Source organism: Apteryx mantelli, chromosome 1 (assembly GCF_036417845.1).
Source record: "Apteryx mantelli isolate bAptMan1 chromosome 1, bAptMan1.hap1, whole genome shotgun sequence".
Lineage (NCBI taxonomy): Eukaryota > Metazoa > Chordata > Aves > Apterygiformes > Apterygidae > Apteryx > Apteryx mantelli.
Window position 1 is genome coordinate 142213782 of NC_089978.1, and position 15281 is coordinate 142229062.

The following is a 15281-nucleotide window of genomic DNA, read 5'->3' on the forward strand; positions in this document are numbered from 1 at the left end:
AGAACCAAGATTCAGGTTATAGATTTACACAAGTCTATTTTGCCACAAAATTAGCTCAGTATCAGATTTTTTTTAAATCTATGTCAAGATTTCATTTTCCATCAAAATAAGTGATTAAAATTGTTACTTACATTTAATTTTCATTAGAGATGTTTACCATGCCACTTCATCAGTGTAAGATACGTACTCAATCATTCAGATCATTTTTATCCATCAAAAATATCCCTGTTTGAAAATGACATTACTCATTACTCTCTACTTACTACAGAAATAATTCATTATCTGTCAGAGCATCAAGATCAAACATTCCAGATGTCAGTCCCCCTCTTCCTGCAGCAAGAAGAGTAAGAACAGTTGTATATAAGATGACAGTGCTTTCAACTTATCAATTAACCCTTCATATCCCATGGTGTTTAGAATTTCTCTGATAACTGATATGCTTTTTATGCTGGTACTGTCATTGTTGCTATGGGTAGCTGCATTATTGGCAGCAATGGTGAGAACTGTTAAATTAAAAATTTTTTAATGTGATCAGTCTCTCCCCCCCATCATTACATCTTTTTAATTTCTCCATTTCAATTTAAAAAAAAGTTCTTCTAAAGAAAAACTGTTAGTGGCAAACAAGCACCTTTCTTACACTGATTGAGGAAGTACACATTAAGAGTAAATTGAAAGAGATGGAGAAAACGGTGCCCTTCTCCACATTCTTTCTGCGGGGGATCCCACACTTGAACCTTCTGCAGGACATCGAGGAACCACAGGGGAAACTTTCCAACATGAAAACAGTTTATGGAGCAAGCAATTACTCTTATCACTGAACTGTATTTTTTTTCCTCCCAAATCCTCCCTTTCTTCTCATCTGAATGGTTTCTTCCTCCAGTATAAGATTTTCTATCTATTTCTTTTTGTACTTGATCCTGTATTACCAGATACAGCAAGATTTAGCAGATTTATATCTGGTATTATTGTCTATAACTACTGTTAAAAAATCAGTTTTACCTAATGGAATAAAATTATACAATTTTAGAAAAGAAATCACTGCTCTGTATCTTGAAGTAGGGAGAAGTTTTGTTTTTCTGTTACTGGGCTTTTTTTTGCTCCTTCCTTTGCTGCATATGGTGCTTGCCGTGATATTTGACCAAACAGGCAATAGTTTGCTCCAGTATGGCAAGTTTTTCTGATTATCTTGGGAACTATACATACTTTTAATTAAATTAATTCTTAATTTAATTGCATTTTCACTTATTGATCGCTGTACTTCTACTCCTCTCTACTGAATACTTTTTGAATGTTTCCTATTTCAAAGAAGGATTTTCTTTTCTTATCCAGGCTTCTCACTTCTTCCTACTTTCTATCTGCTAGCTGAATGAAGTCTTTGTTGCCTCCTTTTCCCCAGTCTCAGTTTCACATTCAGAATTTTATCTGTCACACCGAGATTCTCCTCTTGGGTGACATCTTTAAAATCCCTCTGTCATCACCACTGTAACTATGATTCTTATCTTATTCATTATTTCACTATTGCAACATCTTTTTTTGGCCTTCATTCTTCCCACTCTCCGGTTAAAGCTATATTTTACTCTTCTTCTCAAGTCTTTCAATTATCTACATCAACTTCGTACTCCTCCCTGACATCTGCTTCCAGTTCCCAACCTTTCTTTCCCTTAATACCCTATGCTCTGCCTGCTATCCTTTAATAATCTTGCTAATAATGTCTTTTCCCTAAAGAGCTTGTGATATAAGCATGAAATATTAGAAGGCAGAAGCAAGAAAGAATGTATGGTGGAACTTGTCTCTTAATACAATTATTAGCACTTTAGCTTGGTTTTCTTTAAAACATGTACTGTTTCCTCCCATATACCTCTGCAGCACATGCATGTTCCCTTGCATGCTCAGATTAGATTACTGATCGAAGGATCAGTACTTGTTTATTCTTCTCTAGATTATTGTAGCCTTAATCTAAGGTTCAGTAGTTTTTGCTCCTTTCCTCATTTGTTATGCAGAATTTAAGACAGGAGCTACCATGTAAATATTATTTTCCTGTGATCTCAACTCTTTGTAAATAATTCAGTTCAAACACAGAAAGTAAAACTGAAGTAGGAGCTTAAGTTTGCCTCCATACTAAGTATGTTCACTTCAGACCGAGTTCTTTATGCACCAAAGGTACAAGCACATTTATTTAGCAAGCAGATGCAGTGATTTTTAAAGTTATGTTACTGCTAGAGCACCCAAAGAGAGTCAGTGTGAATCATGTGCACGTACATTTGTTTTGGTGCAAAGTCCAGTGACTTGGCCTAAGCTGCTTTTGAAGGCGAGTTTAAAGCTAAGTTCCTGGATTTTTCACTGAGGCAATTAAAGGGAAAGTATATGTTCCTCGCTGCTTTGAGAGTGGAATCATGTGGCAAGCAGGTAGAATATGCACCAGGAGTCACCAGTACCTCTTCTCCTCTCAGGTGCATTTTCCAGAGCTCGTCTGATTACAGTTTCGCACTACTACAAAGGCAAACAGTTTCTTTTCTGATTTGCTTGTACTACCTCGAACAATACTATGACACGAACAGTTGTAGAAAGCCCCTAATAATTCCTCTTTTTTCCCCTGGAGGAAGAGCAAGATATTTGTCTTTGGTACAGGTATCCAAGCTCAATCTATCAAGTAAAAATTTTGAGTTTGGGTTCTAGGGTGTGTAAATCGGAGACTTACTCAAAGCAATTAGCTGAGTAACTATTTATCTTAAATTGTTTGCTTTCCCTGTTTTCCAGGCTATGACTAAGTCTTACTGTGCCACTCCCCAATCTTTTCCAGCATTCATGACTGATACTTTGAATGGATGCTAGAACTTTTTTGAAGAACAATCACATATTTCATCTCTGGGTTCTTTGTTCAAGGTTTTTTAAAAAACAAGCACACGTACAGTTGGACTGATACTTTTCGGGTACCAGTTTTTCCATCACACTTTGATCATCAGTGTTCTCACTGAAGTATTTCTCACCATTCCTTATACCGGTCAAGCTTTGTTTTGTGAATCAATATTCACAGTTAATTCCTATTTAGCTTTTTTTAAAGGAAGACTGTACTTCTAAAATTGTTATAAACATTTGATAAAATAATTTGCAAAAAAGACATTAAAATAACACAATAAATGACAGAGGTCAAATGATATTTGAAAATGCGTGAAGATTTACACTGCTAAGACATATTAACAAGCTTGTTATGTGGCAGAAATTCAGGGAAGACCCATGTCAGGCCAAGAGCAGAAAGGCCATAGTTTTCTGATCCTGTGGCCTCAGAAACAATCCCAGCACCAACACCATCGTACAGTGACATAGCATCACCCCTCAACTTTCCAACACCAGCTCTTTTCAGGGTCATGCTGTGAACCAGATCAGGAGACCTATTCAGCTGAAAAATCATAAAAACACTGCAGGAAATACAAGTGGTTTCCTGATCTATTTCACAGCACATCCCCCATGATATGGAGAGGTGGCATGCTGTGATGAAGGAACCGTGACCTTGCATCTGTACTACCACTGAGAAATCGGCCTGGCATCAAAGCACAGTCAACCCTGACCAAAGAAAGAGAGAAGATGACATTAGTGGGTGAGCTGAGCAATCAGAGAAGAGTAACGAACTCATTTTATTTAGAAAAAGGCTATAGAGAATCTAGAAAAAGACTGTGATTTTCAACTGGATCATGAAACAAGCCAAGCCAGTAGATGGTTGCAAGACTGGAGCATGGGCAAGTCCCATTTGTTTGGACATGAAGAATGTAAGCAGCAGTAGGAGTAGTAACATTCAAAACCTTGTGTTCTTAGAGAATTGGGGAAAGGAAGTTATTTCTGCAACACTAAAGTATCAACTATAAACACTATTTATCTAAAGAGTAAAGAACAATTTTAAATAAGAAGAGGTTATGGAGCTGTGTTTAGCTGAAAGATCTGTGTGGGAGAGGGGTGGATACCTTTGGACCTTGTTAATAATTAAGCAGAGGAGTGTGTTAAAGCCTGTGGCATGGATGGAACAGCAGTAAAAATATCGTGACTCACTGAAGTTTGAGGTTAGCAAACAGACAGAAGTAAACAAAATAGTACCTGACAGGTCCTTGTGCAGCTAGATCTGTCTCTCTTTAGTGAAACTGTATCTGAAACGCTTCACTCACTTCTGGGAACATCATGGAAATAATCTGACAGTGAACCTAGAAGAAATAAAAATGAGCACTTCCATTGCTGCATTCAGAGCTGGATGCAAATCCATCAGGTTTCCAAATCTTTCCTATAATACTCACAATATTCAGCATATTTTCCAAATAGTTTTTTTTTCCCCTCATAATAACCCCTAAGTCTTGCCAGTAAAAAAAACCCTTTTCTCAGATCATTTCACTCCAAAACACAGTGAGAGTCAGAATAAAAAGCTGGATGTATAGTTTAAAAAAAAGGCAACAGCAAGAAATTCTATGAGCTTCTTTGAAGTCTGCTTTTCTATATACTAGTGTCACCAGATATTTAGCTTTTAACTGAGTTATTCTAAGGGGTTTCCCTGTATTTTATTTATTTTACTTCTGCATATCTGTATATAATTCCTTTCCTTTTTCCCTCCTGTTGATGGCTTGAGGTAACATTCAGCTTGCTGCTGCGCTTGGCTCTAGAGACTGGCAAACAAAATTCATAGTCATAAACACAAAGCAGCAAATATTCAAAAGTTAGTTTCCTATCAGCTATCTGCCTCTTACAAAGCATGCACGCACTTGGTGTTTGGGCTCTCAATTTCAACAGCCATAGCTGAAGATCCCAAAGATCCCAGGGCTGTTAGGCAATGCGGAGGGCAGTACATGCAAACACACCAACCAAGCAGTGGATCACTGAGGCAGTTCCACCAGAAGCTAAACTAAAAGTTATTCACATGTAGACGTGCTTGATTTGTGAGAAATGGTAGTAATCAGTTATTACCTCTTGGCTATTAAAAGACCCACAGATTCTGGAATTATTTAACATAGTACAAGAATGGTTAATTAGAACTAGATCATGGATTTTTTGCATCCCTTTTGAATCAGATTACTTGATTCCAGTCACTCGGATTGCCTAATTCCTCTTCATGTAACTCTACAAATATTTGCTAAAGAACACAGACTATTTGCTGTTTATCCTGGGGTTTTGGTAATTACAGATGTTTGTTTAACATCCAGAGCTGAATTTTCAAATGTATTGGCTAGTTCAGTTTACCTTTAATTGATTTCTAATTCATCTAGAAAGAAAAAAAATCTTGCCTGTATGCCTGCCATACCTCCCTCTTCTTGCATTTTAGGAGTTTACTGGTTGTTGCTAGGTAAAAGATACAGTGCACTGTCGCTGCCTCACATGTCAGCAGGTTTGTCATTACAAGAATGGCCTTTATTGCCACATACTTACACTGAGATACCTGCACCACTGTAAAAGTGGGGTGAAGACAAGGCACTGTTATGTTATCATAGGATAAATGAGGCTCAATTAACCCTGGGTGTGAGCATGCTGACATCACCTAATTACTTGGCAGCAGAATTACATGTGCTGTCTTTCCACTTCAGATTTTACAGTTAGATATCTATTACATACTACCATGCTAAAAGACAAGTGCTTTGGTGTAAATAAAAGCAAACTAAAGCCTTTTTTTTTGATCCAGTAAAACTCTAATTTCAACATGCAGCAAAAATGCATCTTTTCCTTAGTAAGAATAAGGCCCCAGCTTCATTGTAAGAAGGGAAACTGAGTCAGGAAGCACTCCTCACACCGAGGCGTCCCTGGCTACAGCTGCTTAGACAGCAGCGTAGTCTGATGGGAGCTGTGGCAAGGTCAATGCAGCAGCTCAACATTGCCAAAAACAGAAAAATCCCATTTCCTCCTCTCCTGCCCTTTCCTTCAGGCACCTGCCCCCCCACCACTTACCCGCTTTGGTATTTTTCAAACCCTCTAGCAAGTCAAGTTTTGACTCACTAACCTACCAGAAAGATTGGATAATTTTCCACAGGTTAGTGAGTTCAATTGACTCAGCCAGGGACCAACCTAAACCCGAGCGGGGGCGGAGGAGAGGGCAGGACCTCAGGACAGGGCAGGAGGAAGCAGGAGCTTCCCCTTTGGCAGCTGCGAGCCATTACACCAGTTCAGCTGTTTGTTAAACCACACCTTGGAAGAAGGTGGAAAAGGCCACTCACTTGGCATGTTTAAAAGTAGATCAAGGAGTGGGTGAAATCAGTCAGAGAGCGGATGGTTTTCTGTTTGACCAATATTAGTTTTAGTCCTCTTTTCTTTCCCTCCTACTTCTGAATGCCCTGACTGGGGCAACATCCTTCTTACTAACACACCATTGCCCTTTAGTGTCTTCCTATCAGTCCTTAAAGCCTTTTTTTTTTTGCACGCTTTTTTTGTATTAATCGTTTTTTCATCGACTACTAGCATCGAGATTGTACTAGAATTCTTGCTCCTGGTTACCTGAGTTATCATGCCAGCTCTCTGGGGCAAAAACCTTATCACTTCTCTTAGTTTTGTTGAGTGCTCCCTGTCCACACAGAAAATGCAAAGATTCTGAGACAGCTTAACAGCTTTTATTTGCTCCTAGCTGGAGAGAAGAAAAAGACTTGAATCAGTCATTGGCCCACTAACAATCCCCTGAACTATTTATGGAAAATATTTATCATTAAATAAATAAAGCTGAACTACACATTTAAAAAAATCTGAGTGGTATACTGGAATCGAAGTGTGCTTAATCCAAACCAAATTAATTTCTGATTAAAAACAAAAGATTAGTAGAATGCTGTTTTTTTTGTTTTTTGTTTTAACAGTGTAATTCCTAGAAGAGCACAGTTGGAACAAGCAACCCTTTTTCATTATTATTTTTTTCTGTTTTTAGCTCTTACATTGATTTTTTCACTCCAGAAATAGAAACTTTACAGCTGGTATATATATTACACTAGTGATGCTTTGATTTAGAAACATGCCTACAGATGTTAAATTAATCTAGTCAGATTTTGCCTGCCTTTGAAACCTGGTTGCAGTGTTTTCTTTTGGAAGGTATTCACATTTGATTTGGCTCCATGGCTCACAAAAGTCTGGGTGTCTCTGCATCAATTACGATTTATTTTGTACTTTCCTCAGAAATCCACTTATGTCCCTAAATTCAGAAGATGTATATTGTACTACTTGGTAATGTACTTTAAAATCAGTTTTACATTTGTTTGCTAATCTGGTACCCCTCCTTTTCCTTCTGTAAAGAATGTCACAGAGTGTCAAATGGGCTGAGCACAGCAATTTTGTTCACTGAAGGGCCTCTAGGTAGAGTTACTCTGTAGTGAATGCCAAACCATACATTAAAAGAAAAATTTGATAATACAAAAGTACGAAAATCTGTACCAAATGTCTTTCTCCATATACATTTATTTGCAACTTTCTGAACTGATATAGTTGAACTAGATCCCATTTCAATGAGAAACAGACTGTACCCAGAGCAGCCTGTACCTGTTACGAGGTTTCTGATAAGCTCCTGGATACCAACAAGATTATTGAGCAAATGTGTTTGGTACAATAGTGCATTACATTATATTGCTTTTCCATTCTTGCTCACAAATCATCATAGGGCTAGTAAAAATTAGGCAATTCAATTCCAAAGCTTTGTTGCTTCAACAGAATTAAAAGTTACTCTTTTAAAATATTCAGGCAAGCAGAATTAAAAAATACTTTTTAAAAATGTTCAGGCACCTTAGAAAAAAAACCCTCACTCATTTGACTAATCACTTGGAGCAATGTGCTAAATACACCGAACCGTTCTTTTTGTGCAATGCAAGGATCAAGTCTTAGCTCTTGGCAGCCACATGCCTCATGCCAGGCATACCGTAACCCACCACTGTTATTTTTTATTCATCATAGGAGAGTAAACTGCTCTACAGCAAGTAAAGGGATAGCTCCTCACAGAGGAGCTGATGCTACAGCAAGAGCTAACCCCCAGGAGGAGTGGGAGAGTACAAGGGTCACAATAAGAGCCATGATGAAAGCTCAATGCAACCTGTATGTCTTGTTAACGCCACTTTGGACTTCGCATGCTGCATCAATTTTTACGGGCGGTATTCAGATTTTTGGCTCAGTGGTGGGAGCTGGTATAAAGAAACATGTTTGTAAAAGGAGAATTTATGTACTGCTGCAATGTAGCAGATGCAGAGGCATTGTGGAAGAAAAAAAAAAATGGAGACCTTCAAATTGCACTATGTTGACAATGGAGAAAGGCTATAGACACTTTTGTCCTTTAGTCTCTACTAGTATCATGGAACCCCTCCGTCCCATACCCTGTGTGGACACGGGCAAAATGGCTAGGTTTTGTCTCTTTTTCTCTGAGAGAAAAGTATTGTGATTATTTTTGCCCTGCTGGATTCATCAGTGTATAAGAGATACAGGACCCAGGAAGTTAATAAAAATAAAAAAAACCCCACAAAACCAGCAAAATTATGTTCTCATCTTCCTCCGAGATCATTACCAAAAAGTATCAGTGGTCAACACGGTAAAGCTATGGCCCGTAAGGCAGCTGATAGGAGGTCACCTCTTATGCAGGCAGCATAACAAAGTTGTAACACCTTTCTCAGGGGTAACATATATAGGTGCATATATTTCCTGTTTATATTCACCTCTTATCGACATGCCTCCAAAAAACTGAAATTGCATGGAGGTGAAGACAGAAGCAGAGAAGATGTAGCACCACTTTATACTAACCTGAGGAGGTAGCATTAAATGTAATAAAAGAGCATCACTTTTCAGTAAAAAAGAAATAATGACTAACTGCAGCAGCTTAGTGGTAAGAAGCGCAATCATCTAGCGTTAACCAGGTTATTCTGCCTATCTGTCAGGCAGCACAGAAACCTAGCACTGCTTACACTCAAAAGTTTATCGTCATTATCATAAAATTATTTGTAGGTATTTGGTTCTGCCGAAAACAGGGGAGCTCTCAGGGAACACTGACATGTCACACTCAGTAGCTGTTCAGGTTATTCCTCTAAATATTAGTCAAAGCGAATTTACTTACTGCAGGTTTTATAAGGGCTGTATTTCAGAAATGAAACCGGCCTTGCTTTACATCAGGCAAAACACACCCTCAGATGCAACATGAGAAAATGCACACTGATGCCCTAGTGGATCCGTCAGCACAGCTTTTCCAGCCCTGCAGCGTCAATGGAAAGCACATCTATAGTGCTCCAAAAGAAACTGCTTTATAATTTACTGCTGTAAGCACATTGGCATACTTGCTGCAGCACCCAGTGACTGCCCTAAACATAGGAGCTATAAATGTTCTCTTACTTACAATATACAGCTTCTTTTTGCTGATGTTCACAAGGCTTAACCTGCTTCTTTTCAGAAGCTCGCAACTTTTAAGTATGCCTCTTTCCAGATGAATTTGTAGTGCTCATCTACCTCACAGACTGGGCTTAACTGCAGTGTAACAACTGCAGTTCTTTCTTACTCCTATCTGTATTTTTACTAATATTTTCCCTGTCCTGGTGCCATAAATGACATGGCCTTTTGCCAAGTTCATAGGACAGAAATAAAAGTGACTTTCTCTTCCTTATTGCTCTTGTGCCTGAATACAGAGTAGATGTTGGTACTGTTAAGAAATCAATTGAAAAGTTGTCCATGAGGATATTCCTATATGGTAACAGATAAATCAAGGTGCCTCTGAAGCTAGAAAAACTTACTATTTAAAAAAATAGTAAAGACCACACATAATATGGATTGCAGAGATTTCAGGCCTGATGACAAATTAGTTAGTGAAGTTCAACATAACATGTGATATTTTAAAATGACTTTTTAATATTCATCATATTTACATGACTATTCAGCAAGCGCTATCTGCACAAAATGAGGGTCAGTGCTGACCTAAATTATATTCAGATTTACTGGAAAGCACACCATGACTTTTAGAGTTAATGGAACCAGTGGAACTCTATCATTTAAAAATATTTCTCCTTGCATTTGTCTTACTGCATTACAAGAACAAAAATCATTGATTTCCCTTAAACTTATATTTTCCTTATTCATAATAAAAATAAAATCTTGTCTCTGCAAATAACACAAAAGTAACCCTCCTGGAAATAATTTATAACTCAAAAAAGTTATTTGCTGTTCAAATTACTCTCTGCTAAGAATCAAATATAAAGACTGCAGTCCCTCTTCCACAGCTTCCTGAGAAGCAAAGCTTTAAGGTACAGACAGCAGAATCTGACCAACGTAGTCAGCAAAACCATTAAAAAAAACCCTAAATCCAGTTTTAGCAAACCATAAAGTACTGTTCTCCATGAATAGTTTGGTATTACCAGCAGCTAGTTTAAAATAGTAACAGGACAATTGGGCCATCCTCTAAAACGATGATTCTGTCATAACAAAAATATTTGCATGAAGTAAATAGACATTGAGTAACTATGAACTTTTGTACCAGTGTTTACATTGCATCAAGCCACGTAAGTGTGTTTGGTTAAAAAACGAAGTGGAGAGACTAGAAAACGCCTGGACATAAAAACCCTTGTACCCTTTTTCTATTCTACCTTTGAGAGACAGAAAAGGACAAACACAGTTGTAGTCTTGTTGGTTTGTTTGGAAGAAAAAGAGATATAAGACATTCAGGAAGCTTACATTTGTAAGAATATCCATTTGTCCTTTGAATAAAGACAAAAAGACTTTTTTTACTTAAAAAAAAAAAAACACCACAAAACTGGTTGTACCACAGTTCTTCCTTATTCCTAATCCACTTGACTGGTACGCTAAGTTTTGTGATTTTCTTTGTTTCTTCTGAAATCATCATCCAGCAGAGAAGTTTGTAGCAGAAAGAGCAACAATTCATCTCTGATAGTTACTACAGTTTTTCATATTGAACCAGATCCTGAAAGATGTTCTCAACCTTCAGGCAGTTTTCAGATTCATAACCCTCGCAGGAAGAATTAAGCATATCTATCTCTTGAAGAGAGGATAGACTGACATACACAAACACAAAGAAACTTTGGATATAGTCTCCCCATTTTTAAAATGTTCAGACCCTGAATTTGGGACCATGTGAATTCGATCTCTTGATTCAGTTTCCACAAACCAAAAACCATTTGTACATTCTTTTCTTTCCCTCTGCTCTATTGCAAACTGTAACTCCAGGAAATGACCACTGGCAGGTGGCTTCTTTTTCTTCTTTTTTTTTCTCAATGAAATAGGCTTAATATCTCTAACACGATTCACCTGTGACTATGATCGATTTTACAGCTGTGCCTGAAGCTCACCAGTTCCAGCAATTTGGGGACTATCAACGCTGTCGAAACATTCACTGTGTTGTTTCTTTAAAATGTGTGGTTCCATGTAAAGTAGAAAAGAAAAACCAGACTTTCTTCTTGCAGGTAAATATTGAATAAGCACAGCGGACCTTATCTTTTTGCAGAGCCATGCACTAATAATGTTTTTTTCCCACCATAAAACACTACTGAAGTTACAGGAATTCTTTTACCAAGTGAAAAACAACTGTTAAAACATAATCAGATTACTGAGAGGAGTCTTGAGCCTTCAAGGAAGTGGACTGCCATTCTCTTATGTATGTTCACTTCTGTCATGAAGGTTAACAACATCAATATAAGTTTTTAATTGAGTGTGCACCCTTCAACTACTGGTAGTCTAAATGATCTATCACAGAGCTCCCTCTGAACTCTACATCAGTCCTGAGGTGAGGCAGATCCTGTGGTCAAGATGTCAAAAATTTTTATTTTTACAAATAGATTTTGAAGTGGCCTGCTTTTCTGAGAAGAAAAGTGTGATTTTTGGAACCCACAGAAAGTATTATGGTATTGAGGACAATAAAGTTTTGTTTTAAATTTACACAGAAATTTCAATTTGTCCCTTATTGTTCTGGGGTTTGATTCTCTATTAATCAACATGAACGCAGATCAGGAGAAATTGCAGGGAAGAGGAATTGCTTTGAGAAGAGTAGGTGCTTTAAATTTGACTGCTAGGTGGTCAATCCATTACTTAGTTTATCTATCTAATTGATAATAAAGTTGAACCTCTCTGACATTCACAATCAGGATGCTTTGAGTTTTCCAGTTATAAAATTTATACTACTCCTCAACCTTGCAAGAGTCTAAAATATTGCTTCTAAGATCCACTGAAAATGTTGACTGAAGATACAGGATTGAATCACAAAATCAAATCATATATTTCAAATATACCTGGAAAATAATTTTCAAATATAGCGATAATGATAACATAAAACAGCATACAGCATAAAAGGCTGTTCTCAGGGATAAACATAATGATAGCTTTTCCTGTCACAGAAATCTTTCTATGAGAATTTACTGCACTCTGAAAAAAATAGTGAAGGAAATAGTAAGCTTTGAAGATAGTCTCTATGCTATTTATATGAGATATTCTGTGTATCAGGTGGAATATATTTTAAAGACAAACTGGATTCCCTCCAAATTTTCCTAGGAAAAATTATGAAAAGTGAAAAGGGTCTTGAGTGAAAAGCTAGCAAAAACAGAAGTTTGAAGTGCTGGGATGGTGGCAAAGCTTGGGACTGATGATGACACATCCAGAGGCCTGTATCCAGATAGCCTAAAGCTCTCCTCTTACTTCTAGATGGTTTCTGGCAAAATATTGAACCCAACTTACCTGTTTTCTTTAACAAGGGAAAGATAGCAAAGACGATTTGTCATCTCTTCTATGAAAAGGAAATAAAAGCTTCTCTTGCTTACTATGGAATAAAGACATGCCATGAAAATATTTTCCTGAAGGAGCTGGTTAAGTGAGGAGTTTCTCTCCTTTTGGTGGGATGTTTTTCTTCTTTAAGGAACACCATTAATCAGTTGGATGTAGTTTGCATGTGCTGTCAAATGACTGTGAGTCTGCTAACTAAATACCTGCTGTACAGCCTATCGCATGCCATTGGGCTATAAATGATGTCATCATAAGATCATTTAATGAGTATTTATATGGAGCCATGTGATGTTGGAAGCAAAATAGCATAGGTGGAGCTCTGCAGAGCTAGATACAATTGGCATGATGTCACTGCCTTCTGCTGTTTTAGTTAATTGTTTAATTAACATCTTATTTCAATAAATTAAGTTCTTGATTTTGCTTAGGCACTTCTGAGCAAATGATTTGCTCAGCAAATCATTATAGTATTGTGTTGTGTAAAATATATATGATGAGCTGTGAAAAGATTATATACTTGGAACAAGAATGGTTGCTGTTCTATTCATGTTAGTCTGTATGAACATCTATTGTTTCCTACTCCAGGAAAAAACAAAATAAACTTTCTACATTTTATATATTTTTATACATATATTTTTATATTAGTCTATTTAATAAAGTGCTCAGGAGCAAGTTAGAAAAATCAAGGACTTATTTATTAAAACTATGTATATATACATAGACATTGTACATGTGTTCTGTGTGCAGCAGAACTAATAAACCCAAATTTCACATGCATTTTGTGTCATGAGAACATCAGCTAGCCACATCTTCTCCCCCAACTCTTTCCTTTGCTTTCAGTGCTATTCTTTCATCTATACCGAACAGTACTTCTCCAGTATCTCTTATTTTGGGGCTAAGTAGCCAATTTGTTGCTATGCATGTGTTGATAGGCCAGCTGGCTGCTCCCTTATACAGTGGGTATGGGCCCAAATCACCAGGCAATCACTAACCTGTTTTCTTTTCAACTATTCAGCTGCCAATATTTACATAATTTGTGGGGACTTGATTTCTTTGAATCTAATATCCTTCTGTCAGTGTTGGTTGAAATCGGACTGTGAGGTCTAAGTTGTTAGGTGTATGCAATCTCAGCATGATTATCTATCACCATGATGAGAACGGTAGCATATACAGCTACTTTGGCTGGTTCAAATCATTATGAAAAACTGCTGTACACTATTCCAAAAGTACAAGTATTGCATCTAGCAGTTATTTTCACCACCACTACTAATGTGAAAGCTAAAACTTTTGTGTTACTTTTGTTACATCAGTAACTCAAATCAACGCACATTTCTTTGTGTGTTGGGAAATTGCATCTTTGTCCATAGAACACCACAAGCTCTTCCAAAAATTGGACTGTTAGCTCCAGGGTGACAGCTAAAATACTTCATAGTGTAGGTTTATCTGTTTCTCTAAGGTTTTCACGCTGAGATAGGAACAAATTACACAGAGACAGAGGCTTTCATTGGAAATCAAACTGCAAATTTCTTACACCAACTTCTAACTAAACAATTCTTAAATATGCTGATTTCTAAAGGGTGCCGTTCACAACATTTATATATATATATATCTATATATGGGAAGGAAAGAGAATAAATTTAGTCAATTTGCAATGATGTTCTTTTCAAACTATATAGCACCGGTAATTATTAATGATGCTAAAGATAATGATAAACATCTGACTTCTAGTGGTAGCTACCTCACCAATAACTGTAAAGCATATTTTAAACTTTGGGAAGGAGCAAGGGAGTTGGAAAAAAGGAAAGGAAAGGAAAAAGAAAGAGGCCATAGGGTAGACTGGAATTGTGATATGGAGCCAGAACTTTCATCAATTACTTTGTTAGCTTTATTTAATACCTTTCCTATCAAGATCACACAGTTCAGAATCCAGCATATTTTTGCTTCTGAAACTTTTATTCTTGAATCTTCAGAATTTATTACTCTTTTTAAGAAATGTGGGGGGGATTTTCCAGAAAGACTTTGCAAAAGAAATCGAGCAATGTTCTAACAGGTTTTACATCTTCATATGGAATGTTTGAGGTAATTTTGTAGGGTTGGTGGTTTCCCCTCCATGCCCACACACAGTCTGCAAGCACACTTGGATCCCAATTAGACTTTGTTTCTTCTCCTCAGCTGACACATAACATTTCCCCAGTGAAGAGACATACTTCGCTATCAGCACCCCTCTGTACAGCAAAGTTTTCGTTCCTACTGGGCTAAAAATACAGCAGGTATTCCATAAACTACTGTGCCGATCAAGTGGTTCATCCAAACATTAAACTCTCTCACTGAGAAACAGCAGCGCTGTTTTTAAACCCTCTAGGATTAAATCTCAATGCATTAGTTTTTACACTGTTACAATCCAAACTTTCTCCTAAACTGAAATTATCTGTTAGTTTATGATGTTACATCTACTTTTCATTTCAGCTTCATGAAGCCTCCAGACCACTGATACAGTCTTTTTAATGTGATGGTGACAAATCTGCAGAGTGACTGTAGCAATATCGGTATCAAAGATTTATTATTTTTAGTGTATGGGTTAGAATAATTTATGCTTA

At 37.2% G+C, this 15281-nt stretch overlaps 1 protein-coding gene across 7 annotated transcripts in view; it reads right to left on the reverse strand.

Moving 5' to 3' along the window:
• The window catches only part of PPARA (peroxisome proliferator activated receptor alpha), a 77644-nt gene that overhangs the window by 40615 nt on the left and 21748 nt on the right, over positions 1-15281 (reverse strand). For all 7 annotated transcript variants that reach the window (XM_067305016.1, XM_067305028.1, XM_013947613.2 and 4 more), the window contains exons 5-6: positions 4087-4190; positions 132-225 (exon numbers count right to left, since the gene is read on the reverse strand). The gene's annotated coding sequence lies outside the window, so the exon portion shown is untranslated. The remainder of the gene's footprint in view (positions 1-131; positions 226-4086; positions 4191-15281) is intronic.